Below are 27,608 nucleotides of genomic sequence, written 5' to 3' on the forward strand. Positions count from 1 at the left end.
TGCTTTCAGAGTGAGTACTTCATCCTCTAATGTGTTGTGATCGTCTATTAATGTGTTATGGGAGTTTGCAAAGTCCCCAAATTTTCCTTCCACATGATCCACTCTGTTCCCTAGATCTGTTAAGTCAGCACTTATGGGGTTAATCAAAGTTTGCATGTCCAGCAGCATAGATCTGTGCTGCAAAAGCAGCATCTCTTTCATAGCAGTGTCAGTAAATGTAGAGACTGGTAGAGCTAATAAAGCTGCCTCTCCTGTGTTTCCAGATGTTAAGCTGTCATTTCTAAATAAGGAGAGCTTTGATTTATCTGCTGAGTCTAATCACACTCTCTGTCTGAGCGGGCTCTGAGAGGGGGATGAAGCATCTGAGTTCGAGGCCTCCCTGCTACCTCGCTCTGTGTCACTCACCGCTCGGTTCACTGCTTCAGGAGATACGGATCATCGGGTGGCATCCCGGTCCTCCAGTGTCTCCTCCCGTGTTGACCCTGTCAGCAAGGTAGGGTCAGAAGTAGATCTGCGTAGTGAATTATTTGCAGGGCTGCAAGGTGAATCAGGTGAAGGAGCGCGGCGTGAAGTTTCCCTTAGGCCGTGCCCGGTGCCATCTTGGGAGGTCTCCTCTCTATCCGCACAAAATAGAATTTCGATAACTTTGCCTGCTGTGCAAGTCTCTTCTTTCTCGTGGTAGGCATGCTAGGAATGCTCCGACACCCCAGGGTATATAAATCTTGAAGCTGGATGCTAGAAATGTCGCTTTATAGCGATGCTAAACCCGGAGCTCAGCACTCACGCGTGCATACAGCCAGGCAGGCAGACCACGCCCGCCTCCATAAATCCTTTTACATCCCTTTTAACCTGTCCACGACACAGGGCATACAGGTATGACCTCTCATCCTGTGACTTAAGGACCGAGGGCGTACCTGCACTCCCTGGTCCCATTAACAGGGTTTAAACTGTTGTCGCGAGCGGAGAACGGTTTAAAACCAGTTGGTTCCGGTTGCTACAGGCAGCCAGGACCCACAGCTAATGCCGGGCACTGCCAATTGGGCCAATGCCCACCATCAACCTTTTAGGTTGTGGCGTCTAAAATGCAGGGTTGCCGATGCCGGTAGCTCAGTGGAGCTGATTGTGACATCTGATCGCGACATCGGGAGGGCCCATACCTGCCTCCTTGCTGTCCATTTGGCCTTCTGCCGAGCTCCGATTACACTGAAGCAGTGCGCCGATTACATTGATCTATGCTATGCTATGGCATAGCATTGATTAGTATATACAATCAGAAGATAGCATGGTATAGCCCCCTATGGGGGCTAAAAAATAAATAAATGAAGTTTAAAAAAAAGTGAACTAACCCCTTCCCTATTAAAAGTTTGAATCACCCCCCTTTTCCCATTTTTATTAATTCCACCAACAATCCATCGGCAAAGCTATGTCCAAGAGACAACAGTTTGCGCCCACTCATCAAACTGCGCAGAAGCTGAATGTGCTCCTGTCCAAGTTGCTGGTGCTGCAGTCCCTCCCTTTTCAAGTGGTTGACTCTGCACCTTTTAGAGAACTGATGTCTTGTGCCGTACAGAGGTGGAGGGTGCCAAGCCATTATTTCTTTGCGAAGAACTCAGTACCAGCCCTGGCCAATTTTGTGGAAGAGAAGGTGTTCCAGTCCTTGAGCCTGTCGGTGTGTGTGCATGGCAGTGCTGACGTATGGAGCTTTAACTACAGTCAGGGACAATACATGTCCTTTACGTCTCACTGGGTAAATATGGTTCCTGCACAGCCACAACATCAACTTGGACAGGTAACGCCACTTCCTCCTCCACGCTGTCAGCCCGTTGGTCCTGTGACAGTGTGCCCCTCCGCCTGCTCATCCTCCACCGTGTCCTCAGCCTCCACTGCCCAGACAAGTCTCAGTGGCCCTTCTGCATACCAAGTGTGCAGGGCACGGCTGTGTAACGCTGTTCTTCACATGGTTTGCCTTGGCAAAAAGAGACACATGGGAGGAACTGCTAAAAGTCATTCGTAAAGAAATCGGAGCATGGCTTACTCTGTAAAAACTGGAATTGGGAACCATGGTGACCGACAACTGGAAGAACGTCTTGGCCGCGTTGTGACAAGGAAGGGTAAGCCATGCGCCCTGCATGGCACACGTGTTAAATCTGGTTGTCAAGCAGTTCCTGAAGTATTCCCCTCATTTGCAAGACATCCTAGCAATGGGAAGGAAACTTTGCATACACTTCAGCCACTCGTACACCGCAAATCACACCCTCCTTGAGCTGCAGCATCAGAATGGTATCCCCCAACATAGTCAGATATGTGACTTTGCCACACGTTTGCATTCCACCCTACGTATGTTGGACCTCTGCTCAGGCCCTTTGAGGAAGCCACATTATTAGTAAGGATAACAAGGATTACGGGATGAACCACGTCGTTTCACTGCTTCATTTCCTACAACAGTGTTGGAAACGATGGCTGGACAGGGCAATGGAGACATTGCGTCTACATCTCACGGCCACATGTGCCCTGTGAGTGCTGAACTGGAGGAGGAGGAGAATGAGGGGCACAGTGGAGCACAGTTTAGGTTCATGAGACGGGCAGTGTTTCTGTATATTTTGATAGTTCAGACACTTACGTACGCGGTGATACCAAATATGTTTGTAAAAAAAAATTACGCTTTTTGGGGGTAAAATGGAAAAAATGGTAAATTTTCATTTTTATTGGGGGAGGGGATTTTTCTCTTTTTTTTTTTGCTCCCATAGGGTACTATCTATAGCAATCATTTGATTGCTAATACTGTTCAGTGCTATGCATAGGACATAGCACTGATCAGTATTATCGGTCATCTTCTGCTCTGGTTTGCTCTAGACTTGTGCAATTCGTTTCAGAACAAATACTAAACTTAACGAATTTTCCTGTTTTCGGGTGTTCCTTACAATCCGAATGCACGGAAAAAAAAATCTAATATTTCCGAAAAGAATACGAATATGAATATACAGTTAACGAATGCATTCGTTAAATAACGTATAACGAATAATGCATGTTAATTATTCATTATCAGTAAACCGAATGTAAGGAATGAATTAGATTTTTTTCATTGGGTTTACCTGAGGAAAACTTGCCTTCCTACACAGAGAAAACTGCAAAAAAAGGTGAAAACAACAAGAATCCTAAGGTAACACCTGCTATTTATTACAAAGGAGGATCAGCAAGTGAAACTAATGTGCATTTCGTTTAGTAACGAATGCTAAATTTAACGAATTTTACAGATATAACAAAAGATCCAAATTAACTAATGCATTCAATGTTATTAACGAATGCATCCGAAAACGCAAAAACATTTTAGCCTATGCATCCGAAAACTCAATATAACAAATTAACAGCATTCCGAATATTCACAGAACCGAAAATTTTTGAAAACGAAAATGAACGAAAAGAAACAAAATTTTTGGTTATGCACATGTCTAGTTTGCTCGATCTCAGACCAGAGCAGACGCCGGGAGACGAACGGAGGCAGGTTAGGGGACTTCCATCCGAAATTACAGATGATGGGATCGCCACGTCAGCGCTGAGGGCAATCCGATCATCTAATTTTTACATGCGCATTGCCGAAGATGCTGCGATATGTACTGATCACGGCATATGAGCTGTTAATGGCGATCGCGAATGTCGGCCGTTACTGGCGGGTCCCCAGCTGCTGATAGCAGTCGGAACCTGCCGTGTATGATGCGAGCACCGTTCCGATGCTCGGGGTCATACACAGGACATAATTTACATCCTGGTGCGCAAAGTACCGCCAAGCCAGGATGTACATTTACGTCCGTAATCGTTAAGGGGTTAATTGAAATTTCAACATTGATCTTTCAATCTTAGGGGTTTTTAAACCCTCTTGTCTACTCCTGCTGCTGACTGCTCCTGTTTGAGTCATTCAACAACTACATGGTTTAGTGATGCTGCTGGGCATGAGCCTTAAATTATTGGATGGTAACACTAGCTAACATGCATCTTCAATAGAGATTTCAACTTTCACTTTTTAATGTTAGGGGTTGTGAACCCCTCTTGTGTACTCATGCTGCTGACTGCTCCTGTCTGTGTCATTCAGCAACTACATGGTTTAGTGATGCTGCTGGGCCTAGGACATGACCTATTTATGTTTATGGTAGCACTAGGTACCATCATTTTCAATTGAAATTTGGCAATTCATCTTTTAGTCTTAGAGATTGTGAGGCCCTATTGTCTCCTCAACTGCCGCCAACTCCAGGCTGTGCCATTCAGACACTGTGTGGTCTCCTCATGCTTCAGCCACCTCCAGGCTGTGTCATTCAGCCACTATATGGTCTCCATATATTGACTGTGTATAGTAAGAAACATGTGGACATCCTTGAGCTACTCTCCCAGCATTATTGCCATGTTGTTACCAGACCAGTAATAAAAGGAATATTGCCAAGGACTAGCAGAAACAGGGAACTGTGGATACTGACCACCGGCTGATGGAATTGACTTACTATCCCAGGTGGTAGATTTACCATTTTGAAGTTTCTCATTTCCAGTAGGCTTTAAGTCGTTCATTCTTTGTTGTTGTTTTTCAGTTGCCGAATTAAGTTGTATCATGTTTTCCTGTTCCTCCGATGAGCTAATGTCCCTGAAACACACAATGCTCATATTGTCATCTAATGAAGGATCCTTTTCTTCAGAGAATGTATGTATCATTTTATTATTTTAAATGGCAGGTCGTATTCTGACAATTTCTGATTATAAAGGAATTTTGTAATCTGGGACACAGGTAAAAATAAGTATTTTTAAGCGTACTGTAGTACATTTTTTCTGCCCTCATTGGTGCATACCACATACTTACATCTCAGTAGTGTACTATTTTTTACCTGTTAATCTGTCAAGAGTCTATACACTGTGAATGGAAAGCCAATAGTACACACCTGCTGCTGTTCTAGACAAATACTGTTTTAAGCGAAGTTAAGCGTATTGTACTCCACGCATATACACAATAAGTATGTCGGGCAGAGTAGTGAAATTTCAATTACAAAAACCATAATATCAATTTCAAAATCTTAAATTTAAAAATCATAAATTTCAATGGTCTCGTCATGCTGCTGCCAACTCCAAGCTGTGCAATTCAGACACTATATGGTCTCCTCATGCTTCAACCAACTCCAGGCTGTGTCATTCAGCCAATATATGGTTTATTGATGCTGCTGACCCTGGGCCTGGGAATGAAAACTTTTGGTATGGTAGCACTAGCTACCCAAAATCTTCAGTTTAAATTTAAAACTTTGTCTTTTTTTCTTAGGGATTATGAAGCCCTAGGTTCTCCTCATGCTTCAGCCAAGTCCAGGCTGTGCCATTCAGACACTATATGGTCTCCTCTTACTGATGCCACCTCCAGGCTCTGTCATTGTGCTGTCATGTGACATGTGACTCCTTGTTAGATTTTGTCCTTTGTACCCACACGCCAGGGTCTGTGACACCAAAGCTTGGGAGTTAAAAGTTCAATTTCAATATTTAAAATTCTTATATTTCAATGGTCTCCTCATGCTTTTGCACACTCCTGGCTGTGTCATTCAGACAATATATGGTTTACTGTTGCTGCTGGGCCTGGGTCTGGGAATAACACTTTTGTTATGGTAGCACTAGCTACCCAAAATCTTCAGTTTAAATGTCAAACTTTGTCTTTTTTTTTCTTAGGGATTGTGCAGCCCTTAGGTCTCCTCATGCTACTGCCAACTCCAGGCTGTGTCATTAAGGCAATATATGGTTCACTGATGCTGCTGGGCCTGGGTCTGGGAATAAATTTTTTAAATGGTAGCACTAGCTACCCATAATCTTCAGTTTAAATTTCAGAATTCATCTTTTAATCTTAGGGATTGTGAAGGCCTAGTGTCTACTCATGCTGCTGCCATCTCCTGGCTATGCCATTCAGACACTATATGGTCTCCTCATGCTTCAGCCAACTCCAGGCTGTGTTATTCAAGCAATATATAGTTTACTGATGCTGCTGGGCCTGGTTCTGGGATTTTTTTGTTTTTTTGTTATGGTAGCACTAGCTACCCAAAATCTTTGGTTTAAATTTCAGAATTCATATTTTATTCTTAGGGATTGTGAAGGTCTAGTGTCTACTCATGCTGCTGCCAACTCCTAGCTGTGCCATTCAGACCCTATATGGTCTCCTCATGCTTCACCCAACTCCAGGCTGTGTCATTCAGGCAATATATGGTTTACTGATGCTGCTGGGCCTGGGTCTGGGAATAAAAATTTTCTTATGATAGCACTAGCTACCCAAAATCTTTGGTTTCAATTTCAGAATTCATTTTATAATCTTTGGGATTGTGAAGGCTTAGTGTGTACTCATGCTGCTGCCAAATCCTGGCTGTTCTATTAAGACACAATATGGTCTCCTCATGCTTCAGCTTACTCTTTGCTGTTTCATTCAGGCAATATATGGTTTACCGATGCTGCTGGGCCTGGGTCTGGGAATAAAAATGTTGTTATGGTAGCACTAGCTAACCAAAATCTTTGGTTTAAATTTCAGAATTCATCTTATAATCTTTGGGAGTGTGAAGGCCTAGTGTCCACTCATGCTGCTGCCAACTCCTGGTTGTGTCATTCAGCCACTATATGGTCTCCTCATGCTGCCAACACCTCCAAACTGTGCCATTCAGCCACTGTATGGTTGTGACGGACTGGCTCCGCCAAAAGTGACTTCTCCTTCCGGATGACAAGCCCCAGCATATCACAGGCAATATCTCCAGGCAGAACTAGAGATTATTGCATCCTTGTACCCAAAGAACCAGGCAACACCAGTCTTCAGGTATAAAATCAGAACTCTTTATTGAGGAACAAGTATCTTCTATTATAGGAAGGACATCACAGGGGGAAGGGTCAAAAAAGACAAAGGTGACAGTGAGTCTGGGAGATAATCCAATAAAAATAGCTCTCCCTATACAGTGCCTTGAGTGCAAAAGGTGGAGGTGTGCAGAAGTCGGACTGTGTGCAAAAAGGAGAAGCATGTGTAGAATTAGTGTATTGTACAAAAGGTGAACCGTGTGCAAAATGTGAACCATGTGCAAAAGGTGTATTGTGTAAAGGAGGTGGACAGTGTGCAAAAGGTTGACAGTGTGCAAAAGGTTGACCATGTGCAAAAAGGTGTATTGTGCACAGAAAGTGGACTGTGTGCAGAAAATGTATGAAAACAGCAAATAAAAGTATTTTAACTCTGAGCTTTAACCCCTTCAGGACCAAGCCCATTTTGGCCTTAAGGAACAGAGCATTTTTTGCATATCTGACCACTGTCACTTTAAACATTAATAACTCTGGAATGCTTTTAGTTATCATTCTGATTCCGAGATTTTTTCGGGACATATTGTACTTTAACATAGTGGTAAATTTTTGTGGTAACTTGCATCCTTTCTTGGTGAAAAATCCTTAAATTTGATGAAAAATTTGAAAATGTTGCATTTTTCTAACTTTGAAGCTTTCTGCTTGTAAGGAAAATGGATATTATGAATCATTTTTTTTTAATCACATATACAATATGTCTACTTTATGTTTGCATCATAAAATTGACAAGTTTTTACTTTTGGAAGACACCAGAGGGCTTCAAAGTTCAGCAGCAATTTTCCAATTTTTCACAAAATTTTCAAACTCGATATTTTTGAAATGGATTTGAAGGGTCTTCATAGTAGAAATACCCCATAAACGACCCCATTATAAAAACTACACCCCCAAAGTATTCAAAATGACATTCAGTCAGTGTTTTAACCCTTTAGGTGTTTCACAGGAATAGCAGCAAAGTGAAGGAGAAAATTCAAAATCTTCATTTTTTACAGTCACATGTTCTTGTAGACCCAATTTTTGAATTTTTGCAAGTGGTAAAAGGAGAAAATTTTTACTTGTTTTTGTAGCTCAATTTCTCTCGAGTAAGCACATACCTCATATGTCTGTGTAAAGTGTTCGGCGGGCGCAGTAGAGGGCTCAAAAGGAAGGAGCGACAAGGGGATTTTGGAGAGTACGTTTTTCTGAAATGGTTTTTGGGGGGCATGTTGCATTTAGGAAGCCCCTATGGTGCCAGAACAGCAAAAAAAACAAAACACATGGCATACCATTTTGGAAACTAGACCCCTCGGGGAATGTAACATGGGATAAAGTGAGCCTTAATACGCCACAGGTGTTTCATGACTTTTGCAAATGTAAAAAAATAATAATAATTTTTACCTAAAATGCTTGTTTTCCCAAAAATGTTACATTTTTAAAAAGGGTAATAGCAGAAAATACCCCTCAAAATTTGAAGCCCAATTTCTCCCGATTCAGAAAACACCCCATATGGGGGTGAAAAGTGCTCTGCTGGCGCACTACAGGTCTCAGAAGAGGAGTAGTCACATTTGGCTTTTTGGAAGCAAATTTTGCTCTGGGGGCACGCCGCATTTAGGAAGCCTCTATGGTGCCAGGACAGCAAAAAAAAAAAACATAGCATACCATTTTGGAAATTAGACCCCTCGGGGAACGTAACAACGGGTTAAGTGAACCTTTATACCCCACAGGTGTTTCACGACTTTTGCATATGTTTCACAACTTTTTACCTAAAAATTTAACATTTTTAAAAAGGGTAAAAGCAGAAAATACCCCCCAAAATTTGTAACACAATTTCTCCCGAGTACGGCGATACCCCATATGTGACCCTAAACTGTTGCCTTGAAATACAACAGGGCTCCAATATGAGAGCGCCATGCGCATTTGAGGCCTAAATTAGGGACTTGCATAGGGGTGGACATAGGGGAATTCTATGCCAGTGATTCCCAAACAGGGTGCCCCCAGCTGTTGCAAAACTCCCAGCATGCCTGGACAGTTAACGGCTGTCCGACAATACTGAGAGTTGTTGTTTTGCAACAGCTGGAGGCTCCGTGGCGTACCAGACGTTTTTCATTTTTATTGGGGAGGGGGGCTGTGTAGGGGTATGTGTATATGTAGTGTTTTTTTACTTTTTATTTTATTTTTTGTTAGTGTAGTGTAGTGTTTTTAGGGTACAGTCGCAGGGGCGGGGGTTCACAGTAGTTTCTCACTGGCAGTTTGAGCTGCGGCAGAAAATTTGCCGCAGCTCAAACTTGCAGCCGGATACTTACTGTAAACCTCCACCCATGTGAGTGTACCCTGTACATTCACATTGGGGGGGGGGACATCCAGCTGTTGCAAAACTACAACTCCCAGCATGCGCTGCAGACTGTACATGCTGAGAGTTTTAGTTTTGCAACAGCTGTAGGCACACTGGTTATGTATCACTTAGTTTGTGACCTAACTCAGTGTTTCACAACCAGTGTGCCTCCAGCTGTGGCAAAACTACAACTCTCAGCATGTACGGTGCGTGGTGTACGGTGACTGCTGAGAGTTGTAGTTTGCAACAGCTGGAGGCACACCAGTCGTGAAACACTGAGTAAGGTAAAAAAAAACTCTCACAACCATTGTGCCTTCAGCTGTTGCAAAACTACAACTCTCAGCAGTCACCGACAGCCAACGGGCATGCTGGGAGTTGTAGTTATGCAACCAGCAGATGCACCACTACAACTCCCAGCATGTACTTTAGCTGTTTGTGCAAGCTGGGAGTTGTAGTTATACAACAGCTGAAGGTATACTTTTCCATAGAAAAAATGTGCCTCCAGCTGTTGCAAAACCATAAGTCCCAGCATGCCCATAAGGGAATGCTGGAAGTTGTGGTTGTCTGCCTCCTGCTGTTGCATAACTACAGCAACAGCAGGAGGCTGTCACTCACCTCCTGCTGCTGCTCTGGGACACAGGTCAGTCCCTCGCCGCCGCTCCTGGGGCCCCGATCCATACATTGACGCCGGGGAGCGGACAGAGCGGGTTGCGGAAGAGGGGCGGGGAGCGGGTTGCGGGAGCGACACCCGCAGCAGGCGCCCTGATTGGTCGGCCAGTAAACCCCTGAGGAAGTCACCGATCGTGACGGAACGCGTGGGGTTCTGGGGTCCTGTCCCTGTACACATTGTCATGGATCCTCTGTCTGTGGCTGCCGACATCTGGTGATATTATGTACTCTGTTTGCATTTATTTCATCTTTTCTATTTAGTAGTTATATTGTATCTGCTTGTCATTTTTCAGAGTTGTTTAGCGGTTGCTATACATTGAATTGCTATTGCTTAATTGGTTTTAGCCCTTTATGTGGATTTGTACTGTATTTGGTAAATAATAAAGATTATTGATTATATTATATTTATGTGGTGTGCACTTTATACAGTATTTCTTTTTCTTTGGTGTTATGTAGGTCTTCATTATAGAGTAGTAGCACCCACCGTGCATTTTACTTGTGGTGAGCCCCCCATTCTTTTATAATAGTAACCTCACCCCTGCAGGCTATGGCTGTTCGGGGCCGTCAGAGACGGCCCCGATCAGCCATTAATTCCAGGTCACCGGGTCACTGGAGACCCGATTGACCCGGAATCGCCGCAGATCGCTGGACTGAATTGTCCAGCGATCTGCGGCCATCGTCGACATGGGGGGGCATAATGACCCCCCTGGGCGATATGCCGGGATGCCTGCTGAACAATTTCAGCAGGCATCTGGCTCCGGTCCCCAACCGGCTAGCGGTGGGGACCGGAATTCCCACGGGCGTATGGATACGCCCTCGGTCCTTAAGGACTCGGAATGCAGGGCGTATTCATACGCTCTGTGTCCTGAAGAGGTTACTGGACAACATCAACTGAGGGGTACAAATAGTGATGACCTAAAGTCCATCCAAGTAGGTAGGGTGACTCTAGGATCCATCACAGTGGTCTCCTCATGCTGCCAACACATCCACGCTGTGTCATTCAGCCACTATATGTCTCCTCATGCTTCAGCCTCATCCACGCTGTGTCATTCAGCCACTATATGGTCTTCTCATGCTTCCAACACCTCCACGCTGGATCATTCAGCCACTATATGGTCTCCTCATACTGATGCCACCTATAGGCTCTGTCATTGCGCTGCTCTGTGGCAGTGATTCTAAAAGCGATGCCGGTAATCTGCATGTCATTCTGAATAAAAGTATTATTTCACTACCCCAGCACACTCCACATGCGTGTTAGAACACAGCAAAGTGTTCTACACCCCTATTGAGGCTCTCTGTAGACCAGAAATAGCTGTTTTTAATATAGATTTACCGCAATTAAATTCAGATCGAAAAAATTTGGCGAATTGGCCAAATCTAATTTTTCAAAAGTTCGCTCATCTCTACTGTTAAGGGCATGATGAAAATGTGAGCTTTGAAAATACAAGAGTGAATTCGTAGAGATGTTTTTCTTGAATCTTGCAGTTATTGATTCCTCCTGGCCAACAGTAATTTTCACATCTAGAAAATCTATTTTGTTATCACCAAAGACTGAGGTGAATTTCATATTCATATGATGTTTCAGATTTAGATAGTTTACAAAATTGTTACAGACTTCGGGATTTTTTGCGATTTGAAAATTGATGTTGACCAGGGAGAATTAAGAACCACTGGATTCAGGAAAAAAAAAAAAAAACTCCATGAATTATCTTTTGCATTTTTAAGCTTAAATCCCCATGATGCAGAAGAACTTAAAAAAACAGACTTATAATAAGGAATTACCCAAGACTGTAAAGGAGAACTATATGAAAGCTGAGATGCAAAATGAAAGTTACAAGTTATTAACTGAAAAATCCAGAATAAACAACCAAAAAGGGAAAAGATTTATGTTTACATTTGGAAACAATTACATGAACCAGTCAGTCAGTGCAGCCATGTGACAATATTGTTATATGCTACAGGCCGACCTTCCGTAGTAGAAAATTTATTACAGTAGGAATAGGATAATAGGGAGCAAGGAAAAATCTAGAAAAAAAAAAGATTACAATTAAAATTGTCAAAAATTTTTGCATCAATGGTTAATCACTAGAGATGAGCAAGCCGAGTTCATTTGAACCTTACCAGGCTTTGCTGGCACAGTGTTGATTGAGCAAGAAGTCATAGGAAAGAAGGAAAAAGGAAACAGGGGGCACTCCCTTCGTTTACGTGTACCGATTTAGTATGACCCTTCACCACACCTGAGTGATATACTCACCAGATCGGATGGCAAGCCTTAGTCCCAGGTTTCCCGGGACCAATACTTGCAGTGGACCGGTGGGGTATGGTTTTAGTAGGTAATGGCTGTTGCACTCTGACCGGGACTGGACCCTTGCTCAAAGGCCAGTTTGAGCAACACGTGGAAGATGGAGAAAAACGGTCTTAGAGGTGCTGCGCAAAATGTGGTCACAGATGGGAAGACTCAAGTCAGCACAGGACAATAAATATTTTATTTGACACAATGGACTACGCGTTTCGGCACACAAAGAGTGCCTTCCTCAGGTCCAAACATACAGTGCAAATTCTGGGGTGGATCAGATGCAAGATTGCACTTGTGGGGTTCCTGTGATGAGTAGTGCTGGCGTGGGTCATATGGCGGCACAATGACAGAGCCTGGAGGTGGCAGCAGTAGCATGAGGGACATGCCAACTGAGGGTCTGAGTCTGTGGAACCCACGGACTGTTGACTAGGGGTGTCGGATGTAACTTGGGATGAAGTGGATGACCGAGTGAACCAACCAATCGAGACAGGACTACTGACACCAGGAGCTCAGGCCTCTCGCTGCGACTCCTGCTGCCACACGCCCCTACTCTGCTGCGACCTCTGCCTGCGCCTAATGAATATAGGCTTCGCCCACTCCTCTGTGCACGTCCTAGCACTTCTCTGCTTGACATACTTAGAGCATATATGAGGAGAGTACAATACGCTTCACTATGCTTAAAACAGTATTTGTCTAGAACAGCAGCAGATGTGTACTTTTGGCTGGCCATTTACAGTAACTAGGCCCTTAAGACTTTATCAGGAACAAAATAGTACACAACTACAGTACAGTAGTTGAACGTATGTGGTATGATCTTATGAGCTTATGCGCTACAGTACGCTTTACTGTACGCTAGTATTGGAGTAAAACACCAGCCGGTGTTTACTTTTACCTGATATTTCACAGGATCTAGGCCCCTGACAGATTAACAGGCACACAATAGTACACTACGTAGATTTAGATATGTGGTATGCACATACGAGGGCATAAAAATGTGCTACAGTACGCTTAAAAAACGGATTGGAGTAAAACACAATCTGGTGATTACTTTTGCCTGGCCTTTCACAGTATCTATGCCCTTGACAGATTAACAGGCACAAAATTGTATACTACTTAACCCCTTAAGGACCACGTTTTTTTCCGTTTTTGCACTTTCGTTTTTTCCTCCTCACCTTTTAAAAATCATAACCCTTTCAATTTTGCACCTAACAATCCATATGATGGCTTATTTTTTGCACCACCAATTCTACTTTGCAGTGACATCAGTCATTTTACCCAAAAATTTACGGTGAAATGGGAAAAAAATCATTGTGCGTCGAAATTGAAGAACAAACGCCATTTTGTAACTTTTGGGGGCTTCTGTTTCTACACAATAAATTTTTCGGTAAAAATTACACCTTATCTTTATTCTGTAGGTCCATATGATTAAAATAATACCCTACTTATATAGGTTTGATTTTGTCGTACTTCTGGAAAAAATCATAACTACATGCAGGAAAATGTATATGTTTAAAATTGTCATATTATGACCCCTATACATTTTTATTTTACCACGTATGGGGCAGTATGAGGGCTCATTTTTTGCAACGTGATCTGAAGTTTTTAGCGGTACCATTTTTGTATTGATCTGACTTTTTGATCGCTTTTTATTCATTTTTCATGATATGAAAAGTGACCAAAAATACGTTATTTTGGATTTTGGAATTTTTTTGTGCGTACGCCACTAACCGTGCAGTTTAAGTATTAATATATTTTTATAGTTCGAACATTTATGCATGCGGCAATACCATATATGTTTATATTTATTTTTATTTACATGGTTTTTTTGTGGGAAAAGAGTGATGATTTGGACTTTTATTAACCCCTTCCCGCTATTGGACGTATGCATACATCCAGGCGAATTACACGTTCGCGCAAATGGACGTATGCAAACGTCCAAGCGATCTCCTGCTCTGCCGCGGGCAGCGCAGGAGATCGCGGGTGGGACTCAGCTGTCAATCACAGCCGGAGTCCCACCGCAGCTGCCGGTCCCGGCAGCATTAACCCCATAGATGCCGTGATCAGTTCTTATCACGGCATCTACGGTGTTTGCAGGAGGAGCGTTCTCCCCCTGCCCATCAATCGCGGCGCCGCGATAAAATAAGGGGGATCGGGGGTGTCCAAGACACCCTCGATCCCCCTTGAAGAGATAGGAGTGAGGTGGCAGGGTTGCCACCCCTCCTATCCCTGCTATTGATTGGCGGAGCGGCCGACCAATAGCAGACTGGGGGCGGGGGGGTTAAAGTTCGGTTCCGCCCGCTATGCCCGCCCATCGGTGTCCGGGCACAGCGGGGGGAACCGTGTAGTAGAGGCGGCGGCGGCAGCGGCGGTCACTTACCCGGCGGCGGCGGCTGTGATTACGGCGGCGGTGGAGGTAAGTATGACGCCGCGTGTGCAGAGTCTGTTGCCTAGCAACATCTGCAGGGCGACAGTTTAGAGAGTGGTCTCTAAACTGTCGCCCTCCAGATGTTGCAAAACTACAACTCCCACCATGCCTTGACAGCTGTTTGCTGTGTTGGCATGCTGGGAGTTGTAGTTTTGCAAGATTTAGAGGGGTTCAGGCTGGAGATCACTGACAGTGGTCTCTAAACTGTAGCCCTTCAGATATTACAAAACTACAACTCCCAGCATGCCCAGACAGCAGTTTGCTGTCTTAGCATGCTGAGATTTGTAGTTTTGCAACATCTGGAGGGCCACAGTTTAGAGACCACTGTCAGTGATCTCCAGCCTGAACCCCTCTAAATCTTGCAAAACTACAACTCCCAGCATTCAGGAACAGCAAATGGCTGTCTCGGCATGCTGGGAGTTGTACTTGCGTGCCTCCAGCTGTTGCATAACTACATCTCTCAGCATTCCCTTTGGCAATCAGTACATGCTGAGAGTTGTAGTTCTGCAACAGCTGGAGGCACACTGGTTGGGAAATACCGAGTTAGGTAATAGGTTCTATTACCTAACTCAGTATTTTCCAACCAGTGTGCCTCCAGCTGTTGCAAAACTACAACTCCCAACATGCACGTTCTGTCAGTGAATGCTGGGAGTTGTAGTTCCCCCCTCCCATGTGAATGTACAGGTTACATTCACACTGGCGACAGATTACAGTGAGTTCCCTGCTTCAAGTTTGAGCTGCAGCCGCAGCTCAAACTCCTAGCGGGAGACTCAGTGTAATTTGCCGTCAGTGTGAATGTAACCTAAAAACACTACACTAACATAAAATAAAGAGTAAAACACTACATATACACACGTACACTGCCCCCCCCCACCACCTCCCCTTCCCCCCCAATAAAAATGAAAAACGTATCCTACAGCAGTGTTTCCAAAACGGAGCCTCCAGCTGTTGCAAAACAAAAACTCCCAGCATTTCCGGACAGCCATTGACTGTCCAAGCATGCTGGGAGTTTAGCAACAGCTGGATGCACCCTGTTTGAGAATCACTGGTGTAGAATACCCCTATGTCCACCCCTATGCAAATCCCTAATTTAGGCCTCAAATGCACATGGCGCTCTCTCACTTCGGAGCCCTGGCGTATTTCAAGGCAACAGTTTAGGGCCACATATGGGGTATTTCCGTACTCGGGAGAAATTGCCTAACAAATTTTGGGGGGCTTTTTCTCCTTTTACCCCTTATGAAAAGGTAAAGTTGGGGTCTACACCAGCATGTTAGTGTAAAAAAAAAACATTTTTGTACACTAACATACTGGTGTTGCCCCATACTTTAAAATTTCACAAGCGGTAAAAGAAAAAAAGCCTCCAAAATTTGTAACGCAATTTCTCCTGAGGACGGAGATACCCCATATGTGGGCGCAAAGTGTTCTGGGGGCGCACAACAAGGCTCAGAAGGGAGAGTGCACCATGTAAATTTGAGGTCTAAATTGGTCATTTGAACAGGGGTGGCTGATTTTACAGCGGTTCTGACATAAGTGTAAAACAATAAATACCCACATGTGACCCCATTTTGGAAACTACACCCCTCACGGAATGTAACAAGGGGTACAGTGAGTATTTACACCCCACAGGTGTCTGACAGATCTTTGAAACAGGGGTCTGTGAAAATGAAAAATAAAATTTTTAATTTGCACAGCCCACTGTTCCAAAGATCCGTCAAATGCCAGTGGGGTTTAAATTCTCCCTGCACCCCTTATTACCTTCCGTGAGGGGTGTAGTTTTAAAAATGGGGTCACATGTGGGGGGGTCCACTGTTCTGGCACCACGGGGGGGCTTTGGAAATGCACATGGCCAAATTCTCTCTCCAAAAGCTCAATGATGCTCCTTCTTCTGAGCATTGTAGTTCACCCCCAGTGCACTTCACATCCACTTATTGGGTATTTCCATACTCAGAAGAGATGGGGTTACAAATTTTGGGGGGTATTTTCTGCTATTATCCCTTGTAAAAACGTAAAATTTGGGGGAAAACAAGCATTTTAGTGTAAATTTTATTTATTTTTTTTACATATGCAAAAGTCGTGAAACACCTGTGGGGTATTAAGGTTGACTTTACCCCTTGTTACGTTCCCCAAGGGGTCTAGTTTCCAAAATGGTATGCCATGTGGTTTTTTTTTTCTGTCCTGGCACCATAGGTGCTTCCTAAATGCGGCATGCCCCCAGAGCAAAATTTGCTTCCAAAAAGCCAAATGTGACTCCTTCTCTTCTGAGACCTGTAGTGCGCCAGCAGAGCACTTTTCATCCCCATATTGGGTGTTTTCTGAATCGGGAGAAATTGGGCTTCAAATTTTGGGGGGGTATTTTCTGCTATTACCTTTTTTAAAAATGTAAAATTTTTGCTAAACCAAGCATTTTGGTAAAAATTTTTTTTTTTTTTTTTACATATGCAAAAGTCGTGAAACACCTGTGGGGTATTAAGGTTCACTTTATCCCTTGTTACGTTCCTCAAGGAGTCTAGTTTCCAAAATGGTATGCCATGTCGTTTTTTTTTGCTGTCCTGGCACCATAGGGGCTTCCTAAATGCGACATGCCCCCGAGCAAAATTTGCTCTCAAAAAGCCAAATATGACTCCTTCTCTTCTGAGCATTGTAGTTCGCCCGTAATGCACTTCAGGTCAACTTATGGGGTACCTCCATACTCAGAAGAGATGGGATTACAAATTTTGGGGGGTATTTTCTGCTATTAACCCTTGCAAAAATGTGACATTTGGGGGGAAACACACATTTTAGTGAAATTTTTTTTTTTACATATGCAAAAGTCATGAAACACCTGTGGGGTATTAAGGCTCACTTAATTCCTTGTTACGTTCCTCAAGGGGTCTAGTTTCCAAAATGGTATGCCATGTTTTTTTTTTTTTTGCTGTTTTGGCACCATAGGGGCTTCCTAAATGCAACATGCCCCCAAAAAACCATTTCAGAAAAACGTACTCTCCAAAATCCCCTTGTCGCTCCTTCGCTTCTGAGCCCTCTACTGCGCCCGCCGAACAATTTACATAGACATATGAGGTATGTGCTTACTCGAGAGAAATTGGGCTACAAATTCAAGTATAAATTTTATCCTTTTACCCCTTGTAAAAATTCAAAAATTGGGTCTACAAGAACATGCAAGTGTAAAAAATGAAGATTTTGAATTTTCTCCTTCACTTTGCTGCTTTTCCTGTGAAACACCTAAAGGGTTAAAACGCTTACTGAATGTCATTTTGAATACTTTGGGGGTGTAGTTTTTATAATGGGGTCTTTTATGGGGTATTTCTAATATGAAGACCCTTCAAATCCACTTCAAACCTGAACTGGTCCATGAAAAATAGCGAGTTTGAAAATTTTGTGAAAAATTGTAAAATTGCTGCTGAACTTTGAAGCCCTCTGGTGTCTTCCAAAAGTAAAAACTCATAAATTTTATGATGAAAATATAAAGTAGACATATTGTATATGTGAATCAAAAAAAAATATTTGGAATATCCATTTTCCTTACAAACAGAGAGCTTCAAAGTTAGAAAAATGCAAAATTTTCAATTTTTTCATCAAATTTTGGGATTTTTCACCAAGAAAGAATGCAAGTTACCACAAAAATTTACCACTATGTTAAAGTAGAATATGTCACGAAAAAACAATCTCAGAATCAGATTGATAAGTAAAAGCATTCCAGAGTTATTAATGTTTAAAGTGACAGTGGTCAGATGTGCAAAAAAGGGCTGCGTCCTAGAGGTGAAAATGGGCTGTGTCCTTAAGGGGTTAAGGAAAAGGTTAAATTACATTTATTAACTTTTTTTTTACACTTTTTTTTTTTTGCAGTGTTATAGCTCCCATAGGGGGCTATAACACTGCACACAGATCTTTTACACTGATCCCTTCATCAGCCATAGCTTTACATGGATCAGTGTTATAGGCGGTCAATTGCTCAAGCCTGCATCTCAGGCTTGGAGCAATCGCCGAGGGGAGGCGCCGGAGGAAGGTAAGAGGACCTCTGCTCGTGTCCTAGCTGATCGGGACACCACATTTTCACTGCGGTGGTCCCGATCAGCCCCACTGAGCAGCCAGGAAGCTTTTACTTTTTAGACGTGGCGTTCAGCTTTGAACACTGTGTCTAAAGGGTTAATAGTGCACGGCACCGCGATTGCTGCTGCGAGCTATTAGCCCAGGGTCCCGACTTCAGATACATGCTAAGGACCGACCCGATATGACACGGGGTCACCGTGTTATATCGCGGGAGCCGGCCAAAGAAGTAAATATACGTCCTTGGTCGTTAAGGGGTTAAATGTAGGTATGTGGTATGCACTTATGAGGGCAAAAAAATGCGCTACAGTACTCTTAAAAAACGTATTAGAGTAAAACACCAGCTGGTGATTACTTTTGCCTGGCCTTTCAAAGTATCCAGGCCCTTGACAGATTAACAGCTACAAAATATTACACTACTTAGATTTAGGCATGTGGTATGCACTTATGAGGGCAGAAAAATGTGCTACAGTATGCTTAAAAAGTATTGGAGCAAAACAACAGCAGGTGATTACTTTTGCCTGGCATTTCACAGGATCTAGGCCCTTGACAGATGAACAGGTACAAAATAGTACACTACTTAGATGTAGGTATGTGGTATGCACTTATGAGGGCAGGAAAAATGCGCCACAGTACGCTTAAAAAAGTCTTGGAGTAAAACACCAGCCGGTGATTACTTTAGCCTGGACTTTTACAGTATCTAGGCCCTTGACAGATTATCAGGTACAAAATAGTACACTACTTAGTTGTACGTATCAGGTATGCACTTATGAGGGCAGAAAAATGCGCTACAGTACGCTTAAAAAACATATTTTTGCACAACACCAGCAGTACACAACAGTGCTGCAGCACACAGTCGCTGTGTACTAAAACCATAAGTGCACTCTCTCAAAGAATATTAGGAATGGACTGCTGAGTATTTTGCCATCTACAGACTAGTATAACCAGCAGAGTAAAAACAAAAAAACAAAAGGAAAAATAGCCAGCACAACAACCCAATACACAGGTGCCCACTGCTGTAGCAAATACAAAATGTACAAAAAAGAAAGTTGCAACAGCACTCTTGGTCAAAAAAAAATGGAGGCTCTTAGCGCACTTTTTGATCAAAATGGGGGGACACATTTTGATCAAAAAGTGCGCTAAGAGCCTCCATTTTTGACCAAGGGTGCTGTTGCAACTTTCTCTTTTTTCCTTTTTTTTTTTGTACATTTAGTATAACCAGCAGACCATTTGTTGTGGAACAAAGACACAGAGTTGCACTGAAAAATTATTCCTCCATCCTCTGATAAGGTTTCTATAGCTAAGCCAGCTTGTTCAAATTCTTGAGGCAACACACAGCTCTCATTCCCTCTCTGTAATACAATGCTGTACAAAGTGGCTAGGAGGTTAATGGCTGCAGTAAAAATGATTTTCAGTGAAAACGCACTGCTCTCTGTCCACCAGAACACTGACGTAACTAGGAGGTGAAACACTGCTGGAAAATCTTTTCTGTGTAACTCATAAAGTGCTGTCAGTCCTATCTCTCTGCAGTGAAAGGATGAAGTGACTAGCCGGAATATGGCTGCCGAATATATAGGGCTGTGACATCACAGGGGTGACTGGCTGCTGATAGGCTGCATCCTGCATGTGATTCAGGGTCATCCCGCCTACCCTTGTTCTCGCCTTCCCAAGATTCTTTGCCCCATGTCCTCACATGTGGATCCACCATTTTAGATGCACTGGAGCCTGGACCGCACTAAATGGAGTTTAATGAAGCGATTCACATGATAGAATCACTGCGATATTTACATTTGTTGTGATTCAAATTTTTCAAGAAATTCTGAATTTGTAATGGAACAGTACACAAAAAATGGTGCAAAATGGCTGCGAACAAAATAAATAACCATAGTGTTCTGTATGATGTGTCAAATAGAAACTGAAAAGAGGACCATACAGGGGAAAAAACCGACAAAAAAAGAAAAGCAGTGAAAACCTAAGAGGTCAGCGCATGAGAATCAAACAGCATAAAGCAGTCTCATAAATGACACTTCAAACACAAAGAGTACAGCACTTCTCCCAGAAACAGGGAACCACCCCATGCGGTTTCACATCAAGATTCTTCAGGGAGTACTTTTGAATAGCTTCCATAGTCTATTTATATCCCCCACCGACCAGTCAGAATACACAAAAATACATGACATGAGTGAAAGCAAATATATTACCGAGAGCATCCGGTGTTCACAGTGTACAATATGTCGGCAGCCATCTTGTCTCTCATGGTGGCTGCAAAGCTGTAACCGTGATGCGGTGTGTCCACTATGTCAATGCATATCAAGATGACAGATGCATGCTCAGTAGGAGATCTAGGCTCAGAATTGGTCCGGAGCGTGCACACATGTTCACCTCCACTCCATAGCCACAAAAAGCAATCTTAAATGGGCACTGTCATTAAAATTATTTTTGCATATGATACAGCAGGTAGAATAAATAAGATTTGTAATTTACTCCCACTTTCATGGCCTTATAAATCTGGCCACTAGGGGTCTCCCTTCTGGTCTAGACCGCATTCCGTCTGCTCAAAAGCACAGACTTTGGTCACTTGCTTGACTGGCAGGAGACCAAACTCAGGAAGTGGGGTCTGGCCATAGGCAGTGAATACTAGTGATGTTGCGAATATAAAATTTTCGGTTCGCGAACGGCGAACGCGAACTTCCGCAAATGTTCGCGAACCGGGCGAACCGCCATTGACTTCAATGGGCAGGCAAATTTTAAAACTCACAGGGACTCTTTCTGGCCACAATAGTGATTTAAAAGTTGTTTCAAGGGGACTAATACCTGGACTGTGGCGTGCTGGAGGGGGATCCATGGCAAAACTCCCATGGAAAATTACATAGTTGATGCAGAGTCTGGTTTTAATACATAAAGGGCATAAATCACCTATTATTCCTAAATTATTTGGAATAATGTGCTTTAGCCCCCTTTAGGCAGCACATAGAGCCCCCCTTTAGGCATCACATAGTTAGATCCCCCCTTTAGGCAGCACATAGATTCCCCCATATTAGGCAACACATAGTTAGAGCTCCCCTTTAGGCAGCACATAGGTAGAGCCTCCCTTTAGGCAGCACATAGAGCCCCCTTTAGGCAGCACATAGTTAGATCCCCCCTTTAGGCATTACATAGTTATATCCTCCCTTTAGGCAGCACATAGATTCCCCCATGTTAGGCAGCACATAGTTAGAGCCCCCCTTTAGACAGCATATAGAGCCCCCCTATAGGCAGCACATAGATTTCCCCATATTAGGCAGCACATAGTTAGAGCCTCCCTTTAGGCAGCACATAGAGCCCCCTTTAGGCAGCACATATTTAGATCCCCCCTTTAGGCAGCACATAGATTCCCCCATATTAGGCAGCACATAGTTAGAGCCCCCCTTTAGGCAGCACTGGTTTTATTTCACAGCCAAAAAAGTTTTTTTTTTTTATTTGAATATCTGTCACACCAAATGTGATTTGCATTAGTGTGACAATGAACCTGACCAAAAAGCTTGAGGGTGATACACACAGGTAATATAAATATAAATATAACCACTCTAAAGCGGACCAAATAAAAATATATATCAAGCTTTATTAATATTCAACAAAAATACATGTATTAAAGCAACATGGCATGTACACAAAAGAAAGATGGGAACCAGGAAGCAGGGGGGAGAGAACAGAATGCTGGATGGCGATCCAGCACATATGAACTACACCACAGTTAGGGTGTGTTACAGTAGTAACAGGTGTGTAATGCAGAAAAAGTTATGTGAATCACAGAAAAAGATAACCAAGAATGGCAGAGTAAATGGAGGGAGCCAGAGAGCAGTGCCAGCTGGCGTCCAGGCTAATAAGTCACAGGTTACAACAGTGAAAGGTAAGTAACAAAAGGTAGCAAGAGAAAACAAGAAGCCCCCACACACACTCCCCGGTAACCCCCCAAACCTCTAGCGCATTTTTCTGCCCTCATAAGTGCATGCCACATACCCACATCTAAGTGGTGTACAATATTGTACCTGTTAATCAGTCAAGGGCCTACATACAGTGAAAGTCCAGGCAAAAGTAATCACCGGCCAGTGTTTTACTCCAATAGTTTTTTTTTTAAAGCGTACTGTAGCACATTTTTCTGCCCTCATAAGTGCATATCACTCACGTACATCTAAGTGGTGTACAATTTTGTACCTGTTAATCTGTCAAGGGCCTACATACGGTGAAAGTCCAGGCAGTTTGTTATCCAGCATCCAGAGGAGGTTAACATAGCCACATGCAGGATATGTCGGCAGAAGGGGAAGCGTGGCCATGGTCCCAATGTTGGCACCACGGCCCTGCGTCAATATAGTGGCCCGATATAGTGGCCCAGCCTGTTGCATCACCCAGTGGCACATCGCTCCCTGTTTCAGACAGCCAAGGCTCCACCACCTCAGCCGAAGGGAGCTGTGTGTCGTACCCATCTTCTGTCACTCTAGATGCTCCTGCTCCTCCTACTTCGAGGCAGTCATTCTGCCAGCAATTTGTTGGCAAAGCCATGTCCAAGGGACAACAGTATGTGCCCACTCATTCAACGGTGCAGAAGCTGAATGTGCTCCTGTCCAAGTTGCTGGTGCTGCAGTCCCTCCCTTTTCAAGTGGTGGACTCTGCACCTTTCAGAAAACTGATGGCTTGTGCCAAGCCGAGTTGGAGAGTACCAAGCCATCATTTCTTTGTGAAGGAGTAAGTAACAGCCCTGCACAATTTTGTGGAAGAGAAGGTGGGCCTGTCGGTGTTTACCAAAGTGCATGGCAGTGCCAATGTCTGGAGCTGTAACTATGGTCAGGGACAATACAGGGGCTCACTGCCTGCATGTGGTTCCTGCACAGCCACAACACCAACTTTGACAGGTCATGCCGCTTCCTCCTCCACGCTCTCAGGCTGTTGATCCTGTTACAGTGTGCGACTCTTCATCCTCCACTGTGTGCCATTCAGCCACTATATGGTCTCCTCATGCTTCAGCCTATTCCAGGCTGTGCCATTCAGCCACTATAGGGTCTCCTCATGTTTTAGCCATCTCCAGACTGTGCCATTCAGCCACTATATGGTCTCCTGGTGCCTCAACCAATTCCAGGCTGTGCCATTCAGCCACTATATGGCCTCCTCATGCTTCAGCCAACTCCAGGCTGTGCCAATCAGCCACTATATGGTCTCCTCATTCTTCAGCCACCTCCAGGCTGTGGCATTCAGCCACTATATGGTCTGCTCATGCTTCAGCCAATTCCGGGCTCTGCCATTCAGCCACTATATGGTCTCCTGATGCTTCAGCAACCTCCAGGATGTGGCATTCAGCCACTAAATGGTCTCCTCATGCCACCTCCAGGCCTGGGTCATTACCTAAAAATATTTTATGGAAGCACTAGCTACCACAAATCTTCTATTTCAATTTTGAAATTCATTTTTTTATGTTAGGGATTTTGAAGCCCTATTGTCTACTCATGCTGCTGCCATCTCCATGCTGTGCCATTCAGCCACTATAAGGTTTACTGATGCTGCAGGACCTGGTACATTGCCTAAAATATATGTTCTGGTAGCACTAGCTACAAAAAGTATTCAATTAAAATTTTAAAATTCCTCTTTTAATGTTAGGGATTGTGAAGCCCTACTGTCTACTCAAGCTCTCGCCAGCTCCAAGCTGTACCATTTTGCCACTATATGGTTTACTGATGCTGCAGGGCCTGGTACATTATCTAAAATATATGTTATGGTTGCACTAGCTACAAAAATATTAAATTTACATTTTAAAATTCATCTTTTAATCTTAGGGATTGTGAAGTCCTATTGTCTACTCATGCTGCTGCCAGTTCCAGGCTGTGCGATTCAGCCACTATATGGTTTACTGATGCTGCTGGGCCTGGGAAAATACCTAAAAATATTTTATGGTTGCACTAGCTACCATAAATCTTAAATAAAAAATTTCAAATATATTTTTAATCTTCTCTATTTTGAGGTCCTATGATCTTGTCAGGCTGTTGCCACCTCCAGACTGGATCGTTGTGGCACTATATGGTCTCCTCGTGCTGCCGCCAATTCCAGGCTGTGTCATTCCACCTCCAGGCTGTGCCATTCAGCCACTATATGGTCTCCTGGTGCTTCAGCCAATTCCAGGCTGTGCCATTCAGCCACTATATGGTCTCCTCATGCTTCAGCCAATTCCATGCTGTGCCATTCAGCCACTATAGGGTCTCCTCATGCTTCAGCCAACTCCAGACTGTGCCATTCAGCCACTATATGGTCTCCTCATGCTTCAGCCAATTCCAGGCTGTGCCATTCAGCCACTATAGGGTCTCCTCATGCTTCAGCCAACTCCAGGCTGTGCCATTCATCCACTATACGGTCTCCTCATGCTTCAGCCACCTCCAGGCTGTGGCATTCAGCCACTATATGGTCTGCTCATGCTTCAGCCAATTCCAGGCTCTGCCATTCAGCCACTATATGGTCTCCCCATGCTTCAGCAACCTCCAGGGTGTGGCATTCAGCCACTAAATGGTTTCCTCATGCCACCTCCAGGCCTGGGCCATTACCTAAAAATATTTTATGGAAGCATTAGCTACCACAAATCTTCTATTTAAATTTTGAAATTGATTTTTTTATGTTAGGGATTTTGAAGCCCTATTGTCTACTCATGCTGCTGCCAGCTCCAAGCTGTGCCATTCAGCCACTATAAGGTTTACTGATGCTGCAGGACCGGGTACATTACCTAAAATATATGTTCTGGTAGCACTAGCTACAAAAAGTATTCAATTTAAATTTTAAAATTCCTCTTTTAATGTTAGGGATTGTAAAGCCCTTCTGTCTACTCATGCTTCCACTAGCTCCAAGCTGTGACATTCTGCCACTATATGGTTTACTGATGCTGCAGGGACTGGCACATTATCTAAAATATATGTTATGGAAGCACTAGCTACAAAAAATATTACATTTAAATTTTAAAATTCATCTTTTAATCTTAGGGATTGTTAAGTCCTATTGTCTACTCATGCTTCTGCCAGCTCCAGGCTGTGCCATTCAGCCCCTATATGGTTTACTGATGCTGCTGGGCCTGGGATATTACCTAAAAATATTTTATGGTTGCACTAGCTACCATAAATCTTAAATAAAAAATTTCAAATATATCTTTAATCTTCTCTATTTTGAGGCCCTATGATCCCAATTCCAGGCTGTGCCATTCCACCTCTAGGCTGTGCCATTCAGCCACTATATGGTCTCCTCATGCTTCAGCCTATTCCAGGCTGTGCCATTCAGCCACTATATGGTCTCCTCATGCTTCAGCCAATTCCAGGCTGTGCCACTCAGCCACTATATGGTCTCCACATGTTTAGCCACCTCCAGACTGTGCCATTCAGCCACTATATGGTCTCCTGGTGCTTCAGCCAATTCCAGACTGTGCCATTCAGCCACTATAGGGTCTCCTCATGCTTCAGCCAACCCCAGGCTGTGCCATTCAGCCACTATATGGTCTCCTCATGCTGCAGCCAATTCCAGGATGTGCCATTCAGCCACTATAGGGTCTTTCCAGGCTGTATCATTCTGACAGATTATGGTCTCCTCTTGCTGCTGCCACTAGAGATGAGCTAACTTTTCAAAAATTCGATTCGGCCGATTCGCCAAATTTTCCGAAAAAGTTTGTTTTTTCGTGTCAAATCTATATTAAAAAAGGCTATTTCTAGCCTATATACAGCCTCTATAGGGGTATAGAACACTTTGCTGTGTTCTAAAACACATATGGAGTGTGCTAATACTGTTATTCAGAATAACATGCAGATTACCGGCCTCACTTTTAGAATCACTGCCGCACAGCAGCACAATGACAGAGCCTGGTGGTGGCAGCATGAGGAGACCATTTAGTCGCTGAATGGCACAGCGTGGAGGTGTTGGCAGCATGAGGAGATCATATAGTGGCTGAATAACACAACGTGGAGGTGTTAGTGTTACGCCTAGCGCTCCGGGTCCCCGCTCCTCCCCGGAGCGCTCACGGCGTCTTTCTCCCTGCAGCGCCCCGGTCAGTCCCGCTGACCGGGAGCGCTGCACTGTCATGGCCGTTGGGGATGCGATTCGCACAGCGGGACGCGCCCGCTCGCGAATCGCATCCCAGGTCACTTACCCGTCCCGGTCCCCTGCTGTCATGTGCTGGCGCGCGCGGCTCCGCTCTCTAGGGCGCGCGCGCGCCAGCTCTCTGAGACTTAAAGGGCCAGTGCACCATTGATTGGTGCCTGGCCCAATTAGCTTAATTGGCTTCCACCTGCTCCAGACTATATCTGACCTCCTCCCATGCACTCCCTGGCCGGATCTTGTTGCCTTGTGCCAGTGAAAGCGTTTAGTGTGTCCAAAGCCTGTGTACCTGAACTTCTGCTACCCATCCTGACTACGAACCTTGCCGCCTGCCCCCGACCTTCTGCTACGTCTGACCTTGCCTCTGCCTAGTCCTTCTGTCCCACGCCTTCTCAGCAGTCAGCGAGGTAGAGCCGTTGCTAGTGGATACGACCTGGTTGCTACTGCCGCAGCAAGACCATCCCGCTTTGCGGCGGGCTCTGGTGAAAACCAGTAGCCTCTTAGAACCGGTCCACTAGCACGGTCCACGCCAATCCCTCGCTGACACAGAGGATCCACTACCTGGAAGCCGAATCGTGACAGTTAGCAGCATGAGGAGACCATATAGTGGCTGAATGACACAGAGGGGAGGTGTTGGCAGCATGAGGAGACCATATAGTGGCTGAATGGCACAGCGTGGAGGTGTTGGCAGCATGAGGACACCATATAGTGGCTGAATGACACAGCATGGACATGTTGACAGCATGAGGAGACCATATAGTGGCTGAATGACACAGCATGGAGGTGTTGGCAGCATGAGGAGACCATATAGTGTCTGAATGGCACAGCGTGGAGGTGTTGGCTGCATCAGGAGATGATATAGTGGATGAATGTCATAGCCCGGAGTTGCCAGCAGCATGAGTAGGCACTAGGCTTTCACAATCCCTAAGATTAAAAGA

Source organism: Hyla sarda, chromosome 7 (assembly GCF_029499605.1).
Source record: "Hyla sarda isolate aHylSar1 chromosome 7, aHylSar1.hap1, whole genome shotgun sequence".
In the NCBI taxonomy this organism is placed as follows: Eukaryota; Metazoa; Chordata; class Amphibia; order Anura; family Hylidae; genus Hyla; species Hyla sarda.